Raw genomic sequence first — 12,832 nt, 5'->3', positions numbered from 1 at the left:
AGGGTGCCATTTAGGGATCCAGGGCAAAAATTGGGGATTGGTCCTGCTTTGAGCAGGGGGTTGGACTAGATGACCTCCTGAGGTTCCTTCCAACCCTGAGATTCTATGAATATCTAGTCTTTGTTTAAAAAAAAAAAAAAAACTTTCAATGTCCTTACAAACTTAGATGAGTCTCACCACAGGCTGGCTCTTCAGCCAGGCTCTCCCCTTTGATCAGTGGTTCAGTCATTTGGTGATGGTGGTGTCTGTAGATGTAGGCAGAAGAGAGAGCATGGCAAAATGTCTCGCCCTTTTATCATGTCCTTTCTTTCCTCTTGGCTTTGCCCTCCCCTGCCTTCAGAGTCAGGTAAGCATTTCCTCATTGCAGTCCCAAACTGTCCAAAGGAAGGGGGCGACTCCCTCAACGGTCTAATAGATTCTTTTGTTACTGCCTAAGCCAGTATCCATTGTTCTTGTGAGGCTGGGCTGAACTTGTCCCACCCATGTCCTGACAAGGTGTGAATTGCCTCTCTGTTCTTGGAGAGTTTTTGCATGGGCTTGCTTTAAGCCACAAGGATACATTTTCAGCCTCATAACTACATACATGAAATTATAACCTATAACCTTACTATAACAACCACGCTCAGTGCATTGTGAACCTTCCAAAGATACCCAGCATGACAAACTTTGCATTGGATACCACACAATCATTTTATAAAGATGAACATGGGGGTGTAGGATGTTCCTCCAAGGTTCAGATCATCACACCCAGCAATTCTCCTGAGGGTTTCATGTTTCCGATATACTTAAGAGTGCCTTATGTTTGGGTCTCATATTACCTCTTAGCCCCAGTTTCAAGCTCACCTTACGTCCTCTTGTATCTACTTCACTTGGACTGAATTTCCATATTTCAAATTACACTTATTTGGCTAGAATAGAGTTCTCCTTCCCCAAAATGTACTCCCATTAGTCACCCTTTATGGGCCAAGAAATCTCTCCCAAGAGGGGCAGATCTCTCTACAGCCTTCAATGAAGCTTCAGGACATAAGCAGCTAATGCAGCTCTGGCTCTCCAGCTCACAGATGGATAAAAAGCTTGTGCTGCCTAGATCAGCCACTCAAGGCATCTAATCCTGGCCTCAATCTCATATCATAGAGTAGATTCCCTTGTTATTGCCATCACATTATCTAGTTAAAATAGGACGATGTAAGTCACTGTTGCTACCACTGTTATATAATTGCAACAAATCTTGTACAAAGTATGTCATGTAAGGTGTCTTTGGAAAAGTTATAATTTGCTGAATATGATTATCCTATTTGTATGCATGTATCATTTTTGTATCTGGAGTTATGAATATTGGCTACGTACCTGTATTTAAAATGTGTTTGCTCGCGGTCACACCCACAAGGCAGCTTATTTCTAGTCTAGCCAGCACATTGTGAAGGGACTATTCAAGTTGAATGGCCCATCAAAGAACACAACTCACAATGGAACATGAAAGAAGCCTATCCACACCTGATGGACTTTCCTGATGATGTTCTAACCAGAGTATGGGTAATGGCTGCCCTGACTCCTCAAAGCATGTAAGGGCATGTAATTAGACCATGTGACACTAAACTCCATCTTATGTGCCTGTACTTTTCCACAAACTATACTAAGCACTTTGTTTGGGACAATAAGTTTCCCTCCACATAGCAGAAGCTATAAATGGCCTTGGAAATATCTCTATTTAGTCTCTTTCCTGCTCTGATCTCTGTACTATAGACTTATACTAATGGGAGCATTATAACCAAGGGACTTAGGACCTTCCAATTAATTGGGAGCAACCAGACACGTAATCAGTTAGCAATTTATGCCGTTACTGCTTCAAACCAAATCCAAGAACTTTGCAATTATTGTATGTATTTGATTCCTTTAACCAATTTTAACTCTTACCTCTTTCTTTTTATAAATAAATCTTTAGATATTAGATACTAAAGGATTGGCTGTAAGCATGTATTTGGGTAAAATTTGGAATATTCATTAACTTGGTGGGTAATATGTCCAATCTTTTGGGGTTGATAGAACCTTTCATATGATAAACAAGATTTTCAATAATCCTCATTATATTTGACTTGGCTGTCTGAGTGGGAGCCCATAGGCTGGGTTGCTTTAAGGGAACTGTGTTTTGGCTTCTGTGTAACCAGTAAGGTATTGTAGAAGCTGTTTTGTCACTGACTTGGTGGAGCTAACTATTAGAATAACCACCAGGTCTGGGGAATGTCTGCCCCATTTTTTGCAGTTTGCCTAATTGAACAATCTCAGTGTGGACCCCCTGGAACCCTGGTCACAGTTATTGTACAGGTCCAATTCCACTTCCACTGAAGCCAGTGATAAGAAATGCCCTGACTGGACCCTTACCTAATTTTTAATCCACTCATTATCTGCATTAAAATCCATGGTAGTTTAACAAACAAAGTTATTAGACATCTTTTGGAGGTTATACATTTTAATCACAATCAGATAAGAAATATTGAATGATGCATATTTATTGTATGCTCAGGCATAAACATTATAATCTCCACTGTGATGTTTATTAACAATTTAAACTACAGAATACTTGAGTGGGGTGTTGAGGTAATTAAAGATAAGAATGAAAGATGTCTAATGGGTAAACTCAAGAACTTCAGTCGTGTTTTTGAAATCAGAATTACTATAGATTCAAAAAGGAATGGGCAGGGGGGTTTCCCAAGGAAAGCAATCATTTAGTCAGACTTCTCCCTACTATTTTATGAGATGCTGCATTTGAGAAAAGTTCATAAACAGTTTGAGTGGAATGAGCTCAAACTAAAATACTTACAGGGAATGGCTTTCTTGGAGGCTGCTCCTGCTCTTATTGAAATCAACTGATAAAGCTCCCATTAGTTCCAGCATGATCAGGACGGTACCAAATGAGAGAAATGCAAGTGTTCCCCACCAGGATTAACTACATTTGAGTAAAATACATCCTTTACATTCTTCATATAAACTAGTATTCATGTTACATGTGTTTTGTTTCTGATTAATTAGAAAACAATAATAATTAATGTAGACCATGACTAACTTTCTGAATGTCTGGAAGCAATCTTCCCATTTATGCATACACATGTGTTACAGATAAGCCTTACTGGTAAAGTCTAGACTGGGATTCAGATTTCAACTCCCCTTAAAGTTTTCAAATCTAGGACTTTGTTATCCTGTTATAAAAAAAGCAAAAGCTACCTGTGAAATCCACATCTGCATTGCAGACAGCTCCCACGGTCAGAGATATTGTGACCCAGATTTTGGATTTCAGAGTAGCAGCCGTGTTAGTCTGTATTCGCAAAAAAGAAAAGGAGTACTTGTGGCACCTTAGAGACCAACAAATTTATTTGAGCATAAGCTTTCGTGAGCTATAGCTCACTTCATTGGATGTATTCAGTGGAAAATACAGACTTGATTAGCAATATTTTTCGAGCAGGACACTCATTTTGACAGGATTGTTTAACGTTTGTAATTGACAGAGAAGGCAGGAAAATAAATAAATAAATAAAAACCTCAGAGATATTCCAATAAGCCTCTTTTACAGACTAGCCTCCTTTTAGTCTGGGTCCAGCAATCACTCACACCCCCATGGTTACTGTCCTTTGTTCCAGTTTCTTTTAGGTATCCTTTGGGGGTGGAGAGGCTCTCTCTTGAGCAAACTGAAGACCAGATTTTGGAGTTAGGCTCTCGTGTAACATATTATTGTAAATTTGACATCAGGGGAACAAATGATCTATCATTAGTCCCAATTAAGTCCCACCTCCCCAATCTTGAATATGTGTCTACTTCTGGAACCCTATTCAAATAACTGATCAGAGCTCTGACAAGTTGGGAAAGATTTTGTTTGGCTTTTCATTTTGGGTCCCAGCGAGAAGTGGAAGAAGAAAATTGGGTATTCTGTTTACAAGATTTCCAGTCCAGTTCTGGAGATGCAAGAGTTCTGGAATCACTGGACCTCAGTGGAGTTACTCCAGATTTACACTGAGATCACATTCTCTCTACAGGTGAAGGGAGGCTGGCTTTCTTTAATATCCTACCTCTACTGTTGCTGATGGAATCTATAAATTGCTGACATTAGTTCCTTTACCATTTCGAAGTTGTCCTCTCCATTTCAAACCAAATATTAAACAAAAAGATACCCAACTTGCAAGTATAATGTAGCACCAATATAGCTTTTTATTAAAAAATGTAAATCATACAGATGGATTTGCTGATATTTCCCCAGAGTAATTATAGCCTTGAGACTTCATGCAAAAGCGATCCAGCAAAATTCAGATTAAAAAACCCCCAAATCTTTAAAGCATTTGTCAAATATCTCTGTTCAGCAATATTTCCTGCTCTCCACAGAAGATAGGTAACACTAGCATCAGCAGGTTACTTTAACCTGATCCACCTTTGCCTAGGGAAAGGAGTTCAGAATGTCCCACATCCATATAAGCCAGACTGAGCACCACTTTCATTTTCTGATCACATGCAACAAGGCAGCCTTGGAGACAAGAAGTCAGAGGAAATGATGACAGTTGAATGTATATTTGAGACAATTCGATTTCATGATGTAGCTAGTGTCTGTCAATTAAATACATTCATTTCAAAATCATTTTATTGATCAGCAATTGGTTAGAGATACATAATGATTGGTCACCAGTAAAGAGTTAGCCATTGTATAACCATAGATTGTCCACCCAAGTGTTTCCTGTAATCCACACAATTTAGAGAACTAACTGAGGACTCTAAAAAGACTGGTGTTGACCTTTTAAATGATGGCCACTTTATCATGTTTGTTAATTGCTAATAACAAAGCTCCAGCTACATCATCACATTAGGGCCAGGATCCTTGCTGTCAGCACCAGAATCGCTGAGGGGAATAAGGAACCTGGTTTAACAGGTGGAGGAATGTATAATAAACCCCAAATTAGAAAATTTAAACCTAAACAATTCCTAAAGGTGATGTTTTGTTTTGTTTCATTGTTCCCCCCACCTCCTTGCAGCATCTATGGCACACTGAGAATATGGAAAAGTGTTGTTTCTTAGGACTTGGCTACACTTGCGAGTTACAGCGCAATAAAGGATCCCCGGACGCACGAGCTCACTACCCATCCACACTCGCAAGGCACGTAGAGCACTCTGACTCTGCAGCTACAGCGCTGCTGGTACTCCACCTCAGTGAATGGAATAATATTTGCTGCACCCCCGCTGGAGCACCACGGCGCCAGTGTGAAGGAGGTGTTGCATTACTGCACTCTGATCAGCCTCCAGAAATGTCCCATCATCTCCTTAAATCAAGTGGACACTCTTGTCATTGTTTTTGAGTCGCTGAAGGAATGCGGATATGCCCTTTGAAAGCTCAGGTTCTGACAGCCGGCTGCTTAGCTGCTCTGAGACAAAGCAACCATTAGTGTGGAATGCTGTGTGTGTGAGAGGGAGAGGTGGGGAGGAGGGAGGATCTGCTGCTGTCTGAACTTACAAGACAGCACGCCGACATGCTTTCAGCCCTCCAACCCACTCTCTCTCCCCCCACATACACACAACACACTCCCTGTCACACTCCACCCACACCATTTGAAAATCACATTGCAGTCACTTGCATGCTGGGATAGCTGCCCATTATGCACAGCTCCCAATGCCACTGCAAGTGCCGCAAATGTGGCCACACCAGTGCGCTTGAAGTTGTCAGTGTGGACAGATTGCAGCGCTTTCCCTACTGTGCTCTCCAAAGGCTGGTTTAACTCAAAGCGCTCTACATCTGCAAGCGTAGCCATGCCCTTAGAAGCTTTATAGGCACTGGTTTGGGCTATCCTGCATAGCTCATTCATGGCTTTGGCCCTTGAGGAATCCAATCATTCCAGATTGATTGTGAGAATGCCTTTATTCCACCTCAACCATCACACAGTCCCTAAATGAATGTCAGGGGATAATAATAATAGGATGCTGTATCACATCCACCGTAACAATCAGCCTGTCAGATTCAGTGGTGACACAATCCAGCGTTTGGGATGATTCAAATGCTTCCTACAAAGACAACATATGCTATCTTCAATGAATAGAGTTATTTTATGAAATGGGAGGCTGCACTGCCATACATAGGAACAAGGAACCTGCACCCTGAACCAGGTCATTGATCCTTTGCACTTCACAGGAAGGTGGATAAAATAAACCAAATATAATGCCCATAGCTAAGCATGCAATGATATTCTGTATATGAATGAACAATTCCCTTCCTGTTAGCAATCAACTACATTGTTCAGAATATGCTCAGAAATATTATACACATGTTGAGAGGTGCTTTGTCCAGTATAATTGAAATATTAATGTTCTAAAACATAACCCCTGAATGGCTCTATAAAAACACAACATTATTAGTGGTTGGGTAGGGGATTTAGCCAGGATGGATCACTGTTGGTTGTAGATATAAATGTAATTTTTACATTTAAAATACCAAAGGTCTTCTCCCTTCATTTCGTTTATTACTTTTGCCATATGGGGCATCATGATACAAGCTACTGGAGGGATGGAATTTGAGCAGGCTTCTTTTCACAATTTACTTTGTAAATTTGCCTCCTTATACTGTGAGGAAGAATCCAATTTCCAAACCTACAGGCAGTCCATTTAAAATGCATCGTTCCATTTTAAACACTTGCTGCTTGCGGCTCGTGCTTAGAGCACATCCAATTATGCTGCTTCTTGGTATGGCAAAGGCTCAGAACATTCCACTAAAAGAGCTGGTAACATTTACTGGGGTTGTATTTTCAACATGGACTTCCTTATTAGACTTGGTCTTACAGTGTTGTACACTCTAAATACAACACCAAAAAAGATTTCCCCAGATCTCTCCAGACTTCCTATGATATTCTAATCTCTTCCTATGAATTTCAGATCCAGCATTTGCACAATTTTATTTTAAGCAGCCATGCAGACTTTTTAGCTGGGACCATTCAGCACAATGTACAGGAACTGAACAAAGACAGAGGTAATTTCCCCCTTTTTAAACTGTTTTTATTCTCCAGCCTCACTGCTAATATCTGGGGGACTAATTTGGAGGAACAGCAGAGTTCAGATATATTGTTTGCAAAATGGTTTAGACTCAGCATGCAGCAGTTTGCCCATCAAATGACTATGCAAGACCCAGGTTTCTACCAAGTGGTATATCCTCAATCTTATCTGAATTATCTGGGTCATTAGAGTACTTCGTTTCTCCTACATACTTCCACTTAGTATTTGTTCCGTGTAAAATACATTTCCTCAACTCAACTGCTGTTTATCTGCTTTAGCAACCCAAAAAGATGACAGGTCCACTTCATAAATATATCAATGTTAGAGATCAAACATTCAGGAAGCCTGAAAAACACAGGTACCACTAATTGGAAAGCTCCACCACATTTCACAAAGATGTAGAATAAATACTGAGGCAGTCAGGTAGGCTATCAATATAATAGCCCTGGTAGCTATTTTCCTGGATAACGATGCTGCTGTGCCAGATCGACAATGCACATGCACTGATGCTGGGAAGGAACTCAGAACTGATTGCAGGGGTGTACTTCCTGTGGTTCTAGCAACATTGACCTAAAGCCTTTGATAAATGCTATTTAGAGCAGGACAAGAATGATCTTTAAATATGACTTCTGTTCTATTGAAATTATGTAGAGGTCTTCAACCCAGCTCTCGTTTTGGAAGCACAAAAAAAAAAGAGGCTATGGTCAGTTGTCTCCTTCAGTTAATTGGGAGCACATAGAGCATGATAGGGTTCAGCCGTGTGCCCAATTAGTACACATAATCCACAGATAAAATCCCACCAATTGTGCTCAAAATATGTGCTCAAATGGCACAATTACTTGTAAGTGCATATTTGCACTTTGAAAATTAGAGTGCATTTTTCAAAATCAAATCTTAAATATATACTCAATTGTGCTCTTATTAATATTTAATACCACTGATATTCCTGGTACTCTGTAGGCAAGTAAGGATACAATGTAGAGGAAATCAAAAGGATTTATAAAATTCTAGCTACATGGCTCACACACCTAAAAATATCCAGTTTCTTAACTTAACTAACTGGTATCAAAATAGAATTGGACCACAAAATATTCAAAAAAGAAGGAAATAAAGACGTTGAAAGACAGACACTATGTATGACATAAAATGCACAAAGACCCTTTGAAAGAGTGCATTACGCAATGTATATTTCTGATTCAATGCATTCTAGTGAACTAAACGTCTGTCTGTTTCTAGGGGGAAACTGAAGTGTGTTCTGGTTTTCATGCAGAAAAAAATAGAGCCTACTATTCTCTTTTAATCTCCATTCTTACCTCCTAAATGTGGTAGTAGTGTGTACCCCCCATCTGGGGGGATGTGGGCTTCTCCAAACCTGGAAAGCTGAGATACAGAGCTTTTAGTTACCTGAAATGCTAAACCTATTTTATGCATTAGGAACAAAACTTGTCATTTTAGCAGTGCAAGTCCCACAGATTACAATGTATAAATTACAAAACTGAAGGACACACCATTGGTGTCCATTCATGGAAGTCACCCGATGACAACTTTATTCTTCCGTAAGCTGCAAAGGTTTAAAAGCAATGTATCTGAGAAAAAGACTGAGTGAGTATTAAGACTAGGTGAGAATTATTTTTACTCCATTTAAAGCTGCTAAGGTCACATTCTACCTACATTAATGCTGTAACACAGGAATTGGCATACCAGATTAGACCAATGGAAATGACCAATCCCCGAGACTTCCAAAGAAAGTACAAGAAACTTCATAACAAACATAGAATAAACTGCTCTTAGGAAGATGTTTCTTCTTGAAGCCAGGTGGTTAACGGTACCATCTGAAACATGAGAATTTATATCCCTTATATGTAATTAGAGAGTGGTATTCCTAAGAGAGAGAAACCGAGTAGTTACTGAGCATTCAGCATAGATTTGCCACCTTTTTGAAGATGCAGCACTGGACAATTTGTTGCTGCAACATGTTTTAAATGAGCTGAGAGTCTGGATCCCCATAAACTTCAGCATTTCCTTTCCTCTGATATGCAGTTAGAGATGTTTCCCTGGTGGTTTATTGTGCTGGTACATCATTTAGGGGGATACCCTTTCCCCATCAGTAAATGTCCTAAAAATAACAAGCAAACAGAGAACACGTTCACCACAAAACACTCTCTCTTCCACCTAAAATCATCCAACAATTACACAGGAACTTACTGACTGTAAGCTAGATGACAGAGTGTAGTGTCACCCTAAATGTACATGTACACCCAGTGTACACTTCTGGTGCCCTAAATAACAGAGACTGTGTGGCAGGACCAGTGTTCAAGAGACAAAATTGCCCAAGCACATTACCCAGGGTTGAATTTACAGGTATAATTAGTATAAATATTGGTATTGGGGGTTTTTCAAGTATGGTCTGCAGTGAAGGTTTGTGTAGGAATAGATGTTGGTCTTGTTGTGTTTATGTGGATTTTTATATATTTGGGGAACAGGGCTGTTAGGAATAGTGGTAACAAAGCTGCTTTAGATTAGCAATAGAATATCCTAGTCAAGGATGCTACTGTAATATCAATACACCAATTCCAACATCATATGCGTAATTTGTTACACAGGGGCCTGGACTCCAAGTTGTCCAAAGTAACAAAAGTCCAATTTAGCTGTTATGTAAAATTGTTTATAAAAATCAGCAAAAGTTAGACAAAAAACCAGACTTAGTCCAAAGTAAAAGGTTAATTGATACATCCCAAGGACTGTACTAAAATCATGTCTAGTAAATAAAAGGAGAACAGAAACAAAATGTGAAGGATCAAAACTGGTGTGTCAGAAATTAGAGTGAGCAATGAAGGAAAGGCCCCTTTTGGGGTCTTTAAAAAAGTTGCTGGGGAGAGGGGGTCATAGTGGTAGAGATGAGCTGAGTGGGAGGAGTGAGCTTCACCATCATGTCTGCCACCATCTTCTGATACTTCAGGATCCACCGTAACACCATCCATCCTTTATCCATCCTGATATTGAAAGGCATCCTGATCACACTGGATCAGAAAGAGGAAACCAGTGAAACCACCACTTCCTCTGGCTTAGGCTAGGTCTCACACAGCACCCAGAATGTTAGACTTGGGTTCATGCTGTCACCCCCTCCGCCACCTCACCTGCTCTCTTCTTTTTCCCTTGTTCAGTAAATGATCTGGCTTAGTCATCCAAGACTGCATATTTTGCAACACTGCTATGAGTCCTTGACCAAAAAGGCTACTGAAAGCAATGCCCTAAACAACCTGATGTTGGTACAAGTTTGCCAGGTCGTAAAGTTTCTCCAGCAGCAAGCTACAACTAAGGGTCAGCACCAAACACAGAATCCACATTTTCCCTCTTTGCTAAGTTTTTTGTCCCCTTGTGTGTGTTTGTCTTCTTGTTGTTAAAGTCCAATCCCATTTTCTGGAAGACAAATCTACAACAGCTCCTGACCATCTCAACTTACTTTTTTTTTTTTAACCAAAAATCTCAGTTAATACCATCTAACAGACTGTCAAACAGAGGATTTCCCCTTCTCATAATTCTACAGCTAAAGGGAATAAGGAATATTATTAAAAGAAAAAAACCTTATTTAATACTTTACATTTAAAATGCTCTAACAGGTTTTCTTCTTTGGTGTATCTTTATTAAAAGGTATCTTTAATACAAATATTTAATGGCAATTGTTATGGGGCTAAGCAGGTCAAGGTCTCTGTACTCAAAATCCCAACCATGTTGAACTGTGTAGTCCTGTACAGTGATAGTGTCATGTTAACACCTTTGGCTCTTTGGACCCACTTATTCCAACCACATTAATACACCAAATTGTTCCTCAGCATTTTGACCTACACAAGTCATAAGTTAATGTGGTCCCTCTCCGATAACTAGGGCTACATCTTCACTTGCATTGTGTTCAGACTTGGTGAATGTGGAGAGGTAAAGACATTTCCAAAAACTGCTTTTCTTCCGTGCTTGATCCTGGGCTCAAACTGGCCTCTGTTGTAAATTAGAACAGGTGTGTGGCTGCTCTAATTTAAACTGGCTGGAGCCATACCCCAGAGACTTCTGAACACACTGTCCTCCAGCTCTGTGCCTTCATGCCCCCTCTGCTGGTATGGAATGCAAGTCTGGTTTGCACCACAAATGCAGCTCAAAGGGGACTTAGATAAAAGAAACTGGGCCCTTCTATCTTGATGAAGACTCTGATATAGTAACATAAAGCAGGTGATAAGGCATTAGAAATGCTTCAGCCACCTGCATTCTCCTGCTAGTTCTATGCTCTCTGCTGACAGCTGCTTTTCTTTTTCTTCCTCCAGGCTTCCATCCTTCTGCTTATCACAATGAGTGCAAAGAACAAACATGCTCTTAGCCACTTCTGATTTTATAGAGGCATTGATGTCCTTGGATAGAAGGAGCCCACACCTGGAAAGATGAATAAATTATGTGCATCTTTCCTGGTCAGAACAGTCTGTATTGATTCTCTCTGCTGAGAGAAACAACTTGTACAGAAAAGCATTTAAGCATTAAAAAGTCTGCAGTCTCCCTCGGTTATCCATGCCAGATTGGCTTTCCATGCCATATTGTCCACAGGCTCTTGTAATGAATTGGTTTGCAAATGCTTTGCATTCCTTTTCATCTGCACATATGGAGGCAGGATCTTGGTGAACCAATGTAAATGGCTACAGTGACATTAACTATCTCCTTTTTTGTTGTTGATGTTACACCATCTGTTGAACAAAACAGAGCAGGGGTCAATGTTTCAATTCCTTGTGAAATACTGGCATAGAAGTGCCACTGCCAGCTGAATTCCTGACTTGTCTGTTCAATTAAATGAAAACAAAAAAGGTCATTTGTTTTAAAATTTAAAAAAGAAATAATAATACAAGATTGAGAGTCAGTGTTGTGACTGGAACTGGGCAAACTCCTCATAGCCAACCATTTGTCCAACAAATGCAGGCTTTCCCCATTTGTGAATTATCCACTATGACAGACTGACGTTTGTGAATTTATTTGGCGTTTGTAGTAGTTTGAAGCCTGTATGTGTACATGTTTCAGCCCAGGGGTTGCTAGCTAACTGTTTGTTTCTGCTAGTCATGGTGGTGAGTGTCCAGTTACCGAAGTAACAAAATATAGTTCCTGCTCTGATTGGATGATGCAACTTTTATGAGCAAGGGACCATTACTTCCAGGATGAATAGCAAATTCTGATATTCACATACAAGTATAGAATTTAAAAAAAAAAAAAAAAAAAAGCCATTATGCAGTCTTCAGGCAAAGATAAACTCATTGTTGCAAATATCCACGGATATGCACCTTATTTGCTTGATCAGAGCCAAATAAAAAAAAAAGCTATTCATACTCAAGAAAAATGGCTGTGAATAAATTCCCACTATCTACCCATCTCTGGTTCTGATATTTACACTTCGACAGCACCCCAATTTGATGATATCCCATATACACCAAAAGTGATTAACCTTACAGAAACTGTAGACAGGTCAAATGCAGAGTTACTGACACAAGAGTGACCACAGAAATATTTGGACAGTGGACACTCTGGATATATTTTTATTTCTATACATGTGCACCATAACTGTGACAGATGCTCACAGAGTTAGGAGTATGCATCCATGTGTGAAGTAGGCATGGCTTTCTTTCTTTCTTGAACTGTATATCAGCACCATCATAGATACTGGCCCTGCTCTAAAACTAATATGTACAGGTAGTTAACTGCTGCTGCATAGAAAAGAAAGGTGCATCAAATATATCACCTGGACATCACATACAAAGTTGCCTTTAAGGATTTTTTTTTAAACTAAAAATTCTGG

The 12,832-nt window shown here is 39.8% G+C and overlaps 1 protein-coding gene across 2 annotated transcripts in view; it reads right to left on the bottom strand.

Annotated features, from left to right (window-relative positions):
* PTPRT (protein tyrosine phosphatase receptor type T) overlaps nt 1-12,832 on the bottom strand; it is a 747,520-nt gene that overhangs the window by 488,389 nt on the left and 246,299 nt on the right. The window lies entirely within an intron of this gene.

Source organism: Dermochelys coriacea, chromosome 13 (assembly GCF_009764565.3).
Source record: "Dermochelys coriacea isolate rDerCor1 chromosome 13, rDerCor1.pri.v4, whole genome shotgun sequence".
Classification (NCBI taxonomy): domain Eukaryota; kingdom Metazoa; phylum Chordata; order Testudines; family Dermochelyidae; genus Dermochelys; species Dermochelys coriacea.
The sequence above is the reverse complement of the archived record's forward strand: the minus strand, read 5'-3'. Positions and strand labels throughout refer to the sequence as shown.